This window comes from Dromiciops gliroides, chromosome 1 (genome assembly GCF_019393635.1).
Source record: "Dromiciops gliroides isolate mDroGli1 chromosome 1, mDroGli1.pri, whole genome shotgun sequence".
Lineage (NCBI taxonomy): Eukaryota > Metazoa > Chordata > Mammalia > Microbiotheria > Microbiotheriidae > Dromiciops > Dromiciops gliroides.
In genome coordinates, this window is record NC_057861.1 from 506,252,848 (window position 1) to 506,266,750 (window position 13,903).

At 42.0% G+C, this 13,903-nt stretch overlaps 1 protein-coding gene across 4 annotated transcripts in view; it reads right to left on the minus strand.

Annotated features, from left to right (window-relative positions):
• Positions 1-13,639, minus strand: part of SEMA6A (semaphorin 6A) — a 184,038-nt gene extending 170,399 nt beyond the window's left edge. For 3 of the 4 annotated variants that reach the window (XM_043975815.1, XM_043975816.1, XM_043975814.1), the window contains exon 1: positions 12,877-13,639. The gene's annotated coding sequence lies outside the window, so the exon portion shown is untranslated. The remainder of the gene's footprint in view (positions 1-12,876) is intronic. The other variant, XM_043975817.1, reaches the window with a different exon arrangement.
• Positions 13,640-13,903: the final 264 nt, after the last annotated feature.

A 13,903-nucleotide genomic window follows, 5' to 3' on the forward strand; every position in this document is an offset into this window, starting at 1 on the left:
TTACCTTTGGTGGTGGAAATGCACAATGGTGCATCCGGATAGAAAGGAGTGGCAGTTGCTGGGTTGTTTTTAAGACATCCTATTGGGAGAATGATTTTTCATAAAGCTTCTAATTTTCAGGAGACAGCCATTCTCCATTCACCAACCCCATCCTATTCTCTCACTTTCCCTGCTCAAGGACAGTAGAAGAGTGGGGGAGGGGCTGGGGGAAAGCACTAGAGGTGCTGCAATATTAATGAAAAGACTGAATACTCCCTAGGAAAAAAAAAAAGTGTTAGGCAGTGGAAAGAGAGAATAGTTCAGCTTCCATCATAAAAATCTCATACATAAATCTCCCAAATACTTACCATAAGAAAGTCTTTAATTCTTCTCTGGCCCCCTATCTCCAATATGTAGATTTCATGGAAAGAAGTTAATTGAGTTCATAATCACACATCCCACCCTGTTCTAACAGCTCTCCACATACAACTCTATACATTGCAGCCAGAAAGGATACAGATAGAGAAAGAAATAAGTAAATCTAATTGCTAAGGAGGGCAGAATGTTAGGGTCATGGTTTCCTTATCTGTAAAATGTGAGAGTTTGTCTTACATAGGATCATAGATTTAGAATTGCAAGGGACCTTAGAAATCATCTAATCTAAGCCCCTCATTTGAGAGTAGGGGATATTTAAAGAAATTGAAGCCCAGACAAGTTGTTAGTTCCTTGAGGTCAAACAGATAATTTGACAGTCAGGATTTGTACCCACCTTCTCCAACTTCAAATGAAGTGCTCTTTCTACTACATTATGCTACCTTTTTATTTTTTTTTTGTTCTAATTCCTATAACCCTATGATATATGCATACATGTATGTACTTCCATGTAAAATCTATTTAAGCAGAATAGTGGACTTATTTATTTTGAAATTAATATTGATTCTTTTTGTTTAATTTTTTTTCAAGGAAACCAGTGATAGGCAAATTAGAAATGAAAAGGGGGAAAGCAGTTGTATTAAGATGAAAGTACCAAGCGTCAAGTTGGAAATAGTGAATATAGAATGACTATTATTAAAAAAACACTTTATTTCTTCTTTTTTTTAACTTTTTTTTTTTTTTTGCAGGGCAATGAGGATTAAGTGACTTGTCCAGGATCACACAGATGGTAAGTGTCAAGTGTCTGAGGCTGGATTTGAACTTAGGTCCTCCTGAATTCAGGGCCTGTGCTTTATCCACTGCGCCACATAGCTGCCCCTAAAAACACTTTAAAAGACTAGTTCCCCAATAATTGTTGGGAATTGTTAGGCTTCTTCACTCTTGAAAAGAAAGAATGGAAACTATTAATGACTGGTTTATCTACTTCCATTTATATTTGTTTCAGTCAAAAAATATACTTGGGGAAGTTAAAAATATCCCCCTCCCCCAAATCCCTACCTTTATGCTATAAAAGAAAATCTTGGGGCAGCTAGGTGGCACAGTGGATAGAGCACCGGCCCTGGAGTCAGGAGGACCTGAGTTCAAATGCGGCCTCAGACACTTAACACTTACTAGCTGTGTGACCCTGGGCAAGTCACTTAACCCCAATTGCCTCACTTTAAAAAAAAATGCAAACACATAAAAGAAAATCTCTATATCTCAGAAAGAATAATCACTTTTTTTCTGGATGAAAATAGCTATACTTCCATACTGTGGAGAGAGGCCTCCAGGATGAATAAACTTCCCAGGGAAATCCTGCAGGAAATTGTGGGATAACATAGATTAATTTCTCTTTCTACTTTGCTTTTTAAAAGTCAAGTTTAAAAAGAAAAAGCTAAGTTATAAGATTATTATTTTAATTAAGTTCTAGATTTCCTAGGAAATACATTTGATAGCCTTTGCTACCATTTCCACTAGAGTAAGCATGCTACTTGATACTCTCAGCTGTGATGGGTCCTTGGGCTGAGCATAGATGGACATTCTTCTGCTCTTTGGCATTTTAATGTAGGTGGGTTTTCCTCCTTCTTCCCAAAAGACCTAGTGGTTTGGAGGTGACCCTGCTGGGTCCCTTAAGGCTATGGCAGTGGCAATGTAAGCTCAAACAGGTGTTTTCAATCTGGAAAGGTTTCAAGTGCAGGTCTAGTGACAATCTATATTCCTACTGCCCAAGGCCTCATTCTTGACCAGAAAATTGGCCATCTATGAAGAAATTTTCTTTCTAGTGAAATTTACAAGACCAGTAATTAAAGGCCTAGAAGGGGTTGCATTTATATCCATGAAAGCTATGTCCAAACCAATAAAATCATGAATTTTTAAAGCAAATTTCTGTTTATTTTTAACATTTATTTCAAACAATTTTTTAAACTTCCAATTTCTTTTCCTCCCTACTATTCCTCCCCTGCCCATTGAGAAGGCAAGCAAGAGAAATCATGGGTTTTTGGAAGTGCTGAATTGCTTTCCTTAGAGACTTAAATTAGGAGAAAAGAAACACAGTCCCTTCAACCAAAGATTTCCCTATATGGACACCCTATGTGAACTTTCCAGTCTAAAAAGAAATTTCTGTCCCATATGCTGCTATGCCAATCTAACATTGTGACTAAAACCATTGGTCACTAGTCTCTTTCTGATTATACATGTCTTGGATGTTGTAGAATTGGGGGAGGTGTAGATTTTTTTAGATTTAAAAATAATTTTAATAAAGGGTTGTCTTTATTCATTTGACACTTTTTTGAGTACTTACTGCATGTAAGGAACTGTGGTTTGATTTTTTTATGTATATATTGTGTTTCATGTCTTAATACCCACCCTGAAGCTTCATCAGAGATAGAAGGAAAGGGTTTGTCATCCCCCTCCTCTCCTGTTTCAATGCCCTATTTACACATTTCTCAGCACAAAACCCGTGATACTAAAGTTCATACGTGATGTAAATGCTCATTTTTATTGCACAGAATTGGTTCTATTGCATCATCTTTTGAGATAGAGCAGAGATCTGTCACTTTGCCTACAAACTCCCTTTTCATTAAGTCAGGTCCATTTCCTCCTTAAAAAAATTTAAGCATTCCCCTCCTTTGCAATACCTTCCTTGGATGCCCTACTGACTTGATCTATTATTGCATTCATCTTAGCATCTTCTCGATATACATTAATATACATTTAAACAGTTGGATTCGTTATGCATTTTTTGCTTGTCCTGTGTTTCTCATTAGATCTAGGCCAAATCAATGTTCTGGAACACAGACTGAGCCTCCACATTTAGAAGACATAAGAGGCAGCAGAGCATGGTGGAGAGAGAGGAGCTTCTGATGTTCACATCCTCTGACACATCCTGTGTGTGTGTGACTCTGGGCAAGTCCTTTAACTTCTCAGTGTCCCAGGCAATTCTCTAAAATGATCACTTGCAGAGTTGTTTATCTGCATTGGTAGAAGGACTGTATTCACCAGGAGTTCTCTACACTAAAGAAATTCCACAATTCTTCTTCCTTCCCCCATCTCTTCCATCACTCTCACAAAAATCAGCTCTCAAGGAAAGAAAGAAAAAAGTAAGATTAAGACTCAAATGAGTGTTATTGAGACTCTACAGAAGGATGTAAATCCTATGGGAAATCAGAGCACATCTGATTGGAGTATTTTGTGGTTGGAAGCTCGGTAACCAGTGGCCTATTCCCACCCCCACCCCTTTCCTTGAATATGTTCTATGAACTGAGCCCAAGTCCTAGAAGGATGAGGAATGGCAGGATTTGAGAAGTCTCCAGAATGGTCCACTGGTGCATGTCAGCACTCAGGGATTTCTCCCTAAGTTAACATGATAGAAAAAGGCAAATATGTACAAGCAGGGGGAAACGTACAATTTTTCTGTTGTAAAATAATGAAAAAAAATCATCAAGTTTGGAAACAAGAATCCTGGGTTCTTATTGTAGGCCTACCATAATTTTGCTGTGTGACCTTGAGCAATTTATATAATGTTCTGGGTCTTAGTTTTCCTCATCTTTAAAACGAAGGGGTTGAGGTAAAAGTAAGGTCCTTTCTAGCCTTAATATTTTATGACTATTCAGTATTAATAAATCCAAGATCACAGATTCAATTCCCATATATGGAAACTTACTTTTTCAACCATCCCTTTTAACTATGGCAAATACTGAGTCTAACTCTGATTTCACCTAAGTCCAGCAGGTGTCTCACCAGTTTCTGCTATGGGTCACAAAATGGCTCTAATCAGATGAATTAGCTTTCCACTTTAGTATACTGACAAAAGGTATGGAACGTGAAGTCCTCCAATTCCCCTCCTCCACACATATGTCCCTACTTCTTTTCTCCCAATTTCAGTCAGTCTCAGGACTGACTAGGTAGCCATCCTCAATTGTAGCATCGATCATCTCTCTCTCTCCCTCTCTTTCCCTCTTTCCCTCTCTGTCTGTCTGTCCGTCTCTTTCTTTCTGTTTCTGTCTCTCCTTTTAAATATTTCCCTTTTGGGGGACAACCTTCCTCTGTGCTTACAAATATGTTTAGGCCTATCCAATCCTAAAACAAACAAAAACAGCCTTCCCTTAAATCTCAAGCTCATCCAAAACTATAGTCTCATAGTGTGGAAGGGCCAACAAATCTTTGCTGTCTGCAATGCTTTGCATAATGTCTGATATTTGTAGTTTCAATAACCCCTTTTTATTGTGGCAGCAAGTGCTAGCCTTCCTCACTTAGAGATATATAAATCAATCAATATGGCTCGCTCTAGGACATAGACAGACAGACAGACCTATATATTACACACATTTATGGCTACCTATGTCATACCTTTAATTCCATTAGGATCTTTGTGCACTGGAAGTGTATGCCCTGTAGCCTCTGGAATCTGAGTTAGCATTTCACAAGTAAACTCCCAAGGATAAAAAACAGTAGGAGGCCTTTGTTCCCTCTAGGGAGAATAACTCAAGGCAATGGCCTTGCCAGATAATTGTTAGGTGGCCAATGAGAGTTTATTGTCCCTTGTCTTTTGCCTTCACCCCTAAAAGCAGCCTGGGTTCCCTCATCTTTGCTTGATTACCAAATCCAGGATTCTTCTTTTAGCATTTGTTAATATTGACTCTGCCTTTCTCCTTTACCTTCTATAGTCAATTAATTATCAATTACATTTCATGATATCTTTCAAATCTTTCTTACCCTTTCCACTCCCACTGCCACCACCCTAGTTCAGGTCCCCATTTTAATTCATCCATATGGCTACAATAACATTCTGACTGGTCTCTCTCTACCTTCAATTTATTGTCCATTTTACAGAGCTCCTAGATTGAACTCCCTAACTCACAGTTGTACTCACATTACTTCCCTTTTTAAAAATTGTCAATGGCTCCCATTGTTGACAGAGTAAAATCTAAACTCTATAATTTGACATTCAAAGCTCTCAAAAATCTGGATCCAGAACTATCTTTACATGTAACGGAAAAAATAAAATATCTCATAAAAAAAAAATCTGGATCCAAACTACTTTTTCAAACTTACGTAATACAATACTTGTTTTTATGTTAATCTCTTTTGAATGTACCAAACTAACAGGCCTACTTAAAATTCTCCAATCTTGCTTTTACTCTATTCCTCCAACGCCTTCCCCAAGCCCCGGTCTGCTTGTATAATTGTTGTGGTTGTTTTGTCCTTTTTTTGTTTTTGTTTTTTTTGTAAAGGACCAATGACATCATGGGTGAGGTATTGACTTGGCCATGAATTGGATTTGAGTGAGGTAGAGCTACACAGTCATCAGCCTCACACTCTCTTCCAGTCATGGAAGTCCAGTGGCAAGCAAAAGTCAGGACAACTGGTGATGACACAGAATTCAGTGGATGACTTTGGCTTTTCAATGTGTGAGGAAGCTCTAAGCTCTTCACAATGCCTGCTTCAGCCACCTTCATGGCCATTGGAACAAATTGTTCTTATCTGCCCATTCGTGGGGTTGGGGCATTGGGGGTGGAGGGGTTGGGGGATGTTCACCCCCTAACTCACTGACAGATTGGAGGTCTGTTGGTTACCCTCAACCTGGTTTAGTCTGTCTTCCGAGTTTATTTTACTGGGGTGTGGCTGCTGAACATGCTGCAGTTTGCTGGAGCTACAAGTAAATCAGGTGGACACCAAAGGTGGAGGAGCAACCCTGAAAAAGGCTCATCAAGCCCTCATACTGAGGTACTAGTCCTTCTGAATACCCCATACATTCCATATACTCATCTATTCTTCTAAGGTCTTGCTCTCATGCATTCTCCTTAAAGTTTTCTCTGATCTTCTCAGCCAGAGGTAATCTCTCAATCCTCAAATTTGCATAGCCCTTCCAAGCTCTCTTAGGTCCTTCTACACTATTGTATGTTGTATTTGTTTGTAGATTTAAGCTTCTTGATGGTGCCCTCATATCTTATTTTATCTGCCTATTCTCTCTTGGCACATTGAACACAAGTACCCAATAAATATTTAATGAATTGAATATTTGTTGAATAAAATTAAGTGAAGTGGAAAGATCGCTGAAACAGACAATAAGAGACTTGAGTTCTAGTCCTTGTTCTTCTGATGGAGTTAGGTGATTGATCATGGGGAAGTCACTAATTAAACTTATCTAAGCCTTCCTTTCCTCACCTATAAGGTGAGAGGGTTGGAACAAATGGCCTCTAAGGTCCCTAGTAGCATAAAAATTCTGTGAAGACATGGATCTAGCCACTTAAATGTATTTCTATGACAGGGGGAAGAAACAAGTAATGTACCAAGCCCACTAACAGCGGGGCAAGGAATGTTATTTATGTACCTCCATACATATGTGCACTTACGCACAAACCACCTTGATAAATGAAAATGTGAATATACCTAAGAGATCAAGGATAGGGATGAACCTATAATTAGTATTGGAACCCGACAGATTAGAAAATTCACCCTACTAATACAAGACATCATCACCTTCACTACAAAAGTCAGAGAGTTATCTAGAGCACTGAGAAATTAAGTGATTTTCCTCAGTCAGTCACACAACCAGTACCACTGGAACCCAAGTCTTTTAGGCTCCAAGGCCAGCTTTTTATCCACCAAGCCAACCTGCCCCTCAAAAACTGAATTAGTGGGAGGTTAACTAATAAATAAGCTCACCTTTAATAATAGAAATAATAATAACAATAATAACTAGCACTTATGTAGCACTTTTAAGGTTAGCAAAATACTTTAAATATTATCTCATTTGATGTTTATAACAACCCAATGAGGTAAGAATTATTATGTTTCTTTTCATAGGTAGGGGCTGAAAGAAGTTAAGTGATTTACCCAGGGTCATATGCCTATTCAATAAGGCAGGATTTACATCCTGGTCTTTTTGACTCCTAGGTTCATTATTTTATGCCATCTAGCTACCAATTGGTATTAAACTTCTCTGGTACATTAAAGAGGATTAGATTTATGCAAAGTTTTTCAGGACTATATCTATTAAAGCAAGACATTCCTATATATAATAATATTGAACAATATTGCTTATGTTATATTGTGTATACACAGAATGATGATCTCATGCTGAAATTTAATATTGAACTCAAGCAACTTATTGTTTTCACAAACATTGATTATTTCATTTGATTTTCATAAAACAACTTTATACGTAGGTATTGAGGCTCATAGGGGTTTGCCAAGGTCATGCATAGGGCTAGTAAGCCATGGCAATAGAACCTGACTGTCACTGGACTCTGAAGGACTGTTTCATGGTTTTTAGTCTATGGCTACCCAGAGCCTAGCACACCACTTGTACATAATAAATAGGTGCTTAATAAATGCTTGTTAAATTGAAGGTTTAAAAAACCCTAATTCTAGGAACCTAATAGACGCTCCCCTTTCCCTCCCTAGCCCCTGGGGCAGCTACAAGTTTCCCCATGGAGAATGGCACAACTGCTCAGCAAACTGACTTTAAAGTAGTAGAGAATAGCCTTTTTCAACATAGTCAAGATTAGGTTATAAAAAAAGCTAACTTGGGGGCAGCTAGGTGGTGCAGTGGATAGAGCACCAGCCCTGGAGTCAAGAAGACCTGAGTTCAAATCCGGACTCAGACACTTAACACTTGCTGACTGTGTGACCCTGGGCAAGTCACTTAACCCCAATTGCCTCCCCCCCCAAAAAAAAGATGACTTAAGAAAATCAGAAGGCACACTAAAAGCAGAACCACAATATCATCAAATTCTTCTGTTTCACCTTCTCTTGGCCACTCCCTATTTTGAGCCAAACTCAGGAACTATGCTGAAAGGGTAAGGAACATTTCTAGTAAATGTGCTTAAGTATTCCTTCTCCGAGTTCATGATGGGGAATGAGCTAAAGGACAAACAGAGAATAGGTTCAGTAATTCACAGGCTTTATGGTGCTATGGATGACATGTCTAATTAAAGCATTTGAGATGAGTTAGGCTTACTCTATGATGCCTTCCTTTTTTTTTTTTTTTTTTTTTGCGGGGCAATGGGGGTTAAGTGACTTGCCCAGGGTCACACAGCTAGTAAGTGTCAAGTGTCTGAGGATGGATTTGAACTCAGGTACTCCTGAATCCAGGGCCAGTGCTTATCCACTGTGCCAACTAGCTGCCCCGGTGCCTTCCTTTTAGATGCTTAGGCCAATTGGTTTCCTAGAATTGCTGCCTGATATCACTCTTTTGTATATCTTTGAGTAGAACAAGACCACTATGTACTTGCAGTAAAGAATTTGGCTCACCTCACTATTCAACCCAAAATAAATGTCTTGACTGATTTCATTTCAAGCATATAAAAAGTTCAAAACTATTCAGGCATCTGTAGTAACTTTTGTATAATTCCAAACCAGCGGTACTATTTCTTTCCTGTTGGAAGCTTCAGGTAACTTCCTCTACCAATAGGAATTGGCACCTTTTCTGCAACTCAAGATTAAGGCACTTGCCCAGAGTGGCACAGCCACTATGTGCAGAAAGGAAAATTGACCTTAAGGTCTTGATTTTGATGATCTTTGTGACATCATACTCAACTTCTGTAACTCAATAGTGCCCTATTTGAGTCCCAAACTGCTACATCTTTTTTTTTTTAACAAGATACATTAAACATGTACTTTCTTCTTCAAGTAAGTGAAACTTACATATCTATTTGCATTTATTATCCCTGAAGAGTAAATATTTAATTGATAGCATAAACTTTTCACTTCCAGAAAAATGTGCAGTTTTAATTTAAATGAAAATGTAGAGCACACAGGTAACCATTTGATACCTTCTTCATGAATTTTCAAACTACAATTTCTTTCATACCTCTTACAAGAGTGATTTTTAAAAGTTCTTTAAAACTCTCTGAAGCACATTGATTTTTGGTATTGGTTTAGTATTCAATGATTCACTTTTTGTATTTCATGCATATTAGATGTTACATCATGTTATTCATGAGTGATATGATAAAACAGTAGGACTTTTCGAAGACTACTTTGTACATTAAACTTTTTAAACATGAAACTTGTTATGTTCATTTTTATCAAAAGGACATAAGTCTTGAAACAGAAGCAAGGTTATAAATGTCCAAATTCTCACTTTGTACTATTCGTCTGATTTTTTTAAAATGTCTCGCTCACAAATCTCTTAAAGCAGCTTAATCACCCTGTTGGAGAGCCAAATCAAAGTTACCTGAACAAAGTCACCCAGTACAGATAAGCCAAACAGTGATAACCACTGCAGTTTTGTTTTAAAATATAGTTTAGGTGAATGGGTGGAGACAGTTCTGCCAGTATATTTAAGGTTTGGTTAATAATTAGCTCTGCTTCTTGAAGGAGCTATCACTAAAATTTACTTCACACAATAAAGTTGGGCCATTAACCACAAAGAGAATTCTGTAGGTTTTTTTCCAACTATTTTACTTCTAGAAGACAAATAGGTAGGTCCTGAACAAGTCTTCTTAGGTAGGTCCAATATAATCTGTTAATCTGCACAGACATAATTGCACTTTTGGGAATAAACAAACAAACCAACCCTGAAACCAAGGATTACTGCATCTACAACCACTCAACTAGTTTGAGCAACATCTTTCTGTGTCACTAAAGCAGCTCAACCTAAGAGGGGAAAAAACTGCTTCTCAGCACAATGTTATTCCGAATTTTTTTTTTTTGAGAGTGGGGGTAAGAGAGGAAAGACGGGACAGCAGAACAAATTTACTCTTACCATTATATGGAAAGTAAACTCCAGCCAGGACTGGAGATGGAAAATACACTGCTGAGAGATTTGCTGACAGTTGCAAAGGCACTTTCAACTTGGTTAAAACTATGATTCTAAGTAAAGTCTGGCAAGCAGGAAAAGCTTTGTTGTTATTTTATTTATATTCTTAATATGGTTATTATTCCATAACTTTAGGGGAGATTTGAAAGTTGTCTATCTGCCCTTCAAAGTCTCCAAATAACCTACTGCTGCCCCCCTTGAAGCCCTTTGGGGTCCCCCAACACCGTGCTAAGATGAAGAGGACCCTAGAGTTTGGTCCGGTATGATTTATAGATTTGCGACATTGGGAGCAATTTAGTTTATTTCAATCAGCTGGTTCCCTTCCCCCCTCCCCTCAGTTCCATCCCTTAGGCAATCAGTTCTCTCCACACACTAGCAAGCTATGCCACAGAAGCGGCTTTGCGGGCTCAGGTTCCCACTTCCACTCATACAAATTCGAAGCTAGAGCGCTTAATGCAGAATTCTCAACTAAGAGAGCTCAAAGCTCCTGCACACATGCACGCACGAGCTCTGGCTTCTTCTCGTCATCGTCGTCAGCATCATCATCATCCCCACCACCAGCAGCAGCATCCTGAATCCCCGTCCAACTCATTCTCCCTTCCCCGCCTCTCGTACGGCCCTTCGCTCTCGGGTTTCGGCTGTATAGGCGATAGGTCTCTGGGACCTGCAGAGTCCTCCTTCGCCCATAGTTCCATCAGGACTGAATACTGGGGGAGTACGGGTGGGAAAGAGGGTGCGGTAGAGGGTTACTGCTTCTCCTCTCGGCTTCTTTTGGCAGGTACTTCGCTCCCGCCCCACCCCCCATCCCCACTGGCTGCCTCGCGCTCCTCTCTCTTTCCATAGTGTGTTATTTACATCCAGGCAGCACCTTTAAAAAGGAACTGCGAAACAAAAACCCTATTGTGCTCTAACCCTAGCCCTTACCCTTGGCTATGGCTTTTAAACCTAACTTTCCCATGTTGCTGGTTTCCCTGTCCCGGGGCCCAGCGCAGGAAAGGGAAGGGAACAGGGTGGTAGGTTTGGGGGGTGGGGTGGACTGGGGGGATGCCAAAGCTCCTAGGAACCAGTCTGGAGGGCAGAAGAGGGCCGTTTTCTTTAACAATACCCATCATCATGCTTCCTTCTCCGTCTCCCCTTCCACCCCATCCCTTGTTCCTCAATTCACATTTGGGCCAAAACAGAAGAGATCGTAAGAAGCCAGCCTAGGAAACCCTAAAGTTCGCTTTAGGAAGGATGGAAAGCCAGGGCAGAGTGAGAAGTGGCGAGTCCCAGATCTCCCTCCCTCCCGCAGCCCCTCTAAGGAAGGAGGACAATCATGGGGTGGGGCGCTGGACGCGGGACAGACTAATAGCTTAAAATCCTGTTCAGGGTGATGACTGGGGTGGAGTGGCGGGGGAGGGGGTGTTGTTTATACCACCAAAGAAAAGCTCACAGAATCATAGGGCAGATTCCACATTCCCAGTAGCTAGGGAAGGGGCTCCTGCTATCTTCCGCGTCTCCACCCCAGGACACTGCAGAGAGAGGCAGGAGGTCTGACACCCAGACTCCCTAAGAGAAAGAACCTGGGTGAGAAACTGGCCCGGGGAGGTGGAGTCGGCTAGAGGCTAAACGACTCGGTTCTACGACCCTCCCCCGCACTCCCCCCCCCCCCGCAACCTTCCCAGACAGTGAGAGCCTTATACAGCCTGGTAGGCAGTGGACTGCCAACCCCAGACTTCTCATCCAGTGAGAAGCTGGAAGGAATAGGATCTGAGGAGTCTAGTGGGGGGACTCAGCCCTATTCCTTCCCCTTCCCGGGAAGAAGCAGGGGGGAAAAAAAAAAAAGGCTGACAGGAGCCAGAGAAGGGGGTCGCTGAGAGAGCGCCGCTCGGGCCGGCCAGCTCCACTCCAGCAAACAAAGCCAGGAGCAAGGGAAGCGGGCATCTGCAGAAGGAAAACACACAGGGAGACAAGGACTGGGGGAACCATCACAAGTTTCCTTTGCCGTGTGTGTGTGTGTGTGTGTGTGTGTGTGTGTTGTGTTGTGTGTGTGTTGCGTGCGCTCATCACAGGAACCCACCCCAAAACCTAATTTCACAACAAAAGCCTTTTGCACTTCCTCTACAGAAGCCCCCTTCTTAACAACCTCTAACAAGAAGACTCCCAACCGAGCTCCTCCGTGCAAAGGTTAAAGACAGTGTCTTCTCCTTTCTCCCTCAGTTCCCCATTCTTCCTCCTGATCGTGCCCGAGTTTCTACCTCGAAGCCCACCCGAAACCGCTCTGCGCTGTCACACGAGTCAGAATCTACTGGGGCGGGCGGACTCCCGCAAAAAACCAACCGGACTACCAACCACGCGCACAGATATATGCCATGCCTTGCCGCCTTCCACACTGGAGCCCTTACTGGTCCTCAGCCTTCTGGGGCTGGGAGCCGGGCGTCTGTGCCAACCTCGAGAACCTGGTGCCCAGAGAGCCGGGCTAACAGCAAAGATGGATAGACAGAAGGAGCGCTTGTCCTCTCTTCTCCGGCTCCTCCCAGGCAGTGTAAACGCTCCGAGATAGAAAATACAAAACAAAAACATCACAAAACCGGGAAGGGGGTGGGGGGTGGGGGGGAGCAGGATCCAACCTCACGGTATATATTAAGCTCATTCCTTCAGGATCTGCCAAAGCAAAACAGTAGTTGTCTTCTTTCAGAGCCACCCAACAAACGGCTTGCAAAGAAGGGTTACTCTACCTTTTCGGTGCATGTATAGGCAGCCAGAGCACGGAACTAGCTGATGTAGTATCCCATTTAGTAATCCATTATACAGGGGATCTTTCTGGGTAACGCGGTCCACTCTTTCCTTCGCAATCCTTTGTCATTACTACATGTGTTCTTCACTCGCTTTTTCGGTGCAATATTAAAGGTTACCACTTTCTGGGATACAAATTCACTTTGCTCATTTCCAAAGATAGGAGAAAAGGGGAAGGGGGAGAGGGGAGAAGAAAACAGGGGAAGGGGGGGAGGGGGAAGGGGGAGAGTGGTCAAGCAACTCTTTTCCAAATCTAGATTCCAAGGAATTTCACTCCAGTAAAGTCCCCTTCAGTCGGATCTCGGCCGATTAACAAGTCATTTCAAGGCTGGGGGGATGGGGGTTGGGGAAGGGAGCGTTCTTGTCCTGCTCCCTCTTTTTCTTCCAGAAGTGCGGACGCCGTTAAGGTGATGGTGATGCTGGTCCCTTCAAGAAACTCCTAGGCAGCCACCTCTCTCTGTTCGCCACAGCGGAAAAGCGCAACTGCTCCTGGCCCAAAGCAAGTGGTCATTGAACTGTGTTTAGGAGTTGAGTTCTGAGCAGCCTCTCCCTCCACTGCTAGCAACTCTTCTGTCAGTAGCTAGGCTGCTTTTTTCCAGAGGTGGAGCCAAATCCCGGACTGGATTCCAGCAAGCGGACTCCCTTCATGCCACTCTTCCTCCTCTGGCTTCTCATCCTACCCAAAAGCTACGGGGAGTGTAACTGTGCGTATGTGCATATGCATGTGTGTGCGTGTGTGTGTGTGTGTGTGTGTGTGTGTGTGTGTGTGTGTGTGTAAAGAGAGAGGGAGGGAGGGAGAGAGAGAGAGAAAGAGAGAGAGAGAGAGAGAGAGAGAGAGAGAGAGAGAGAGAGAGAGAGAGAGAGAGATCGTTGAGAGGAGGGGGCGGGGAGGGTTGTTGTAGTGATGGGGAAGAGGACGTGGCGACCGGCATTTCCTTCCAATTGGATTCCTCATTCACCCATTCACAC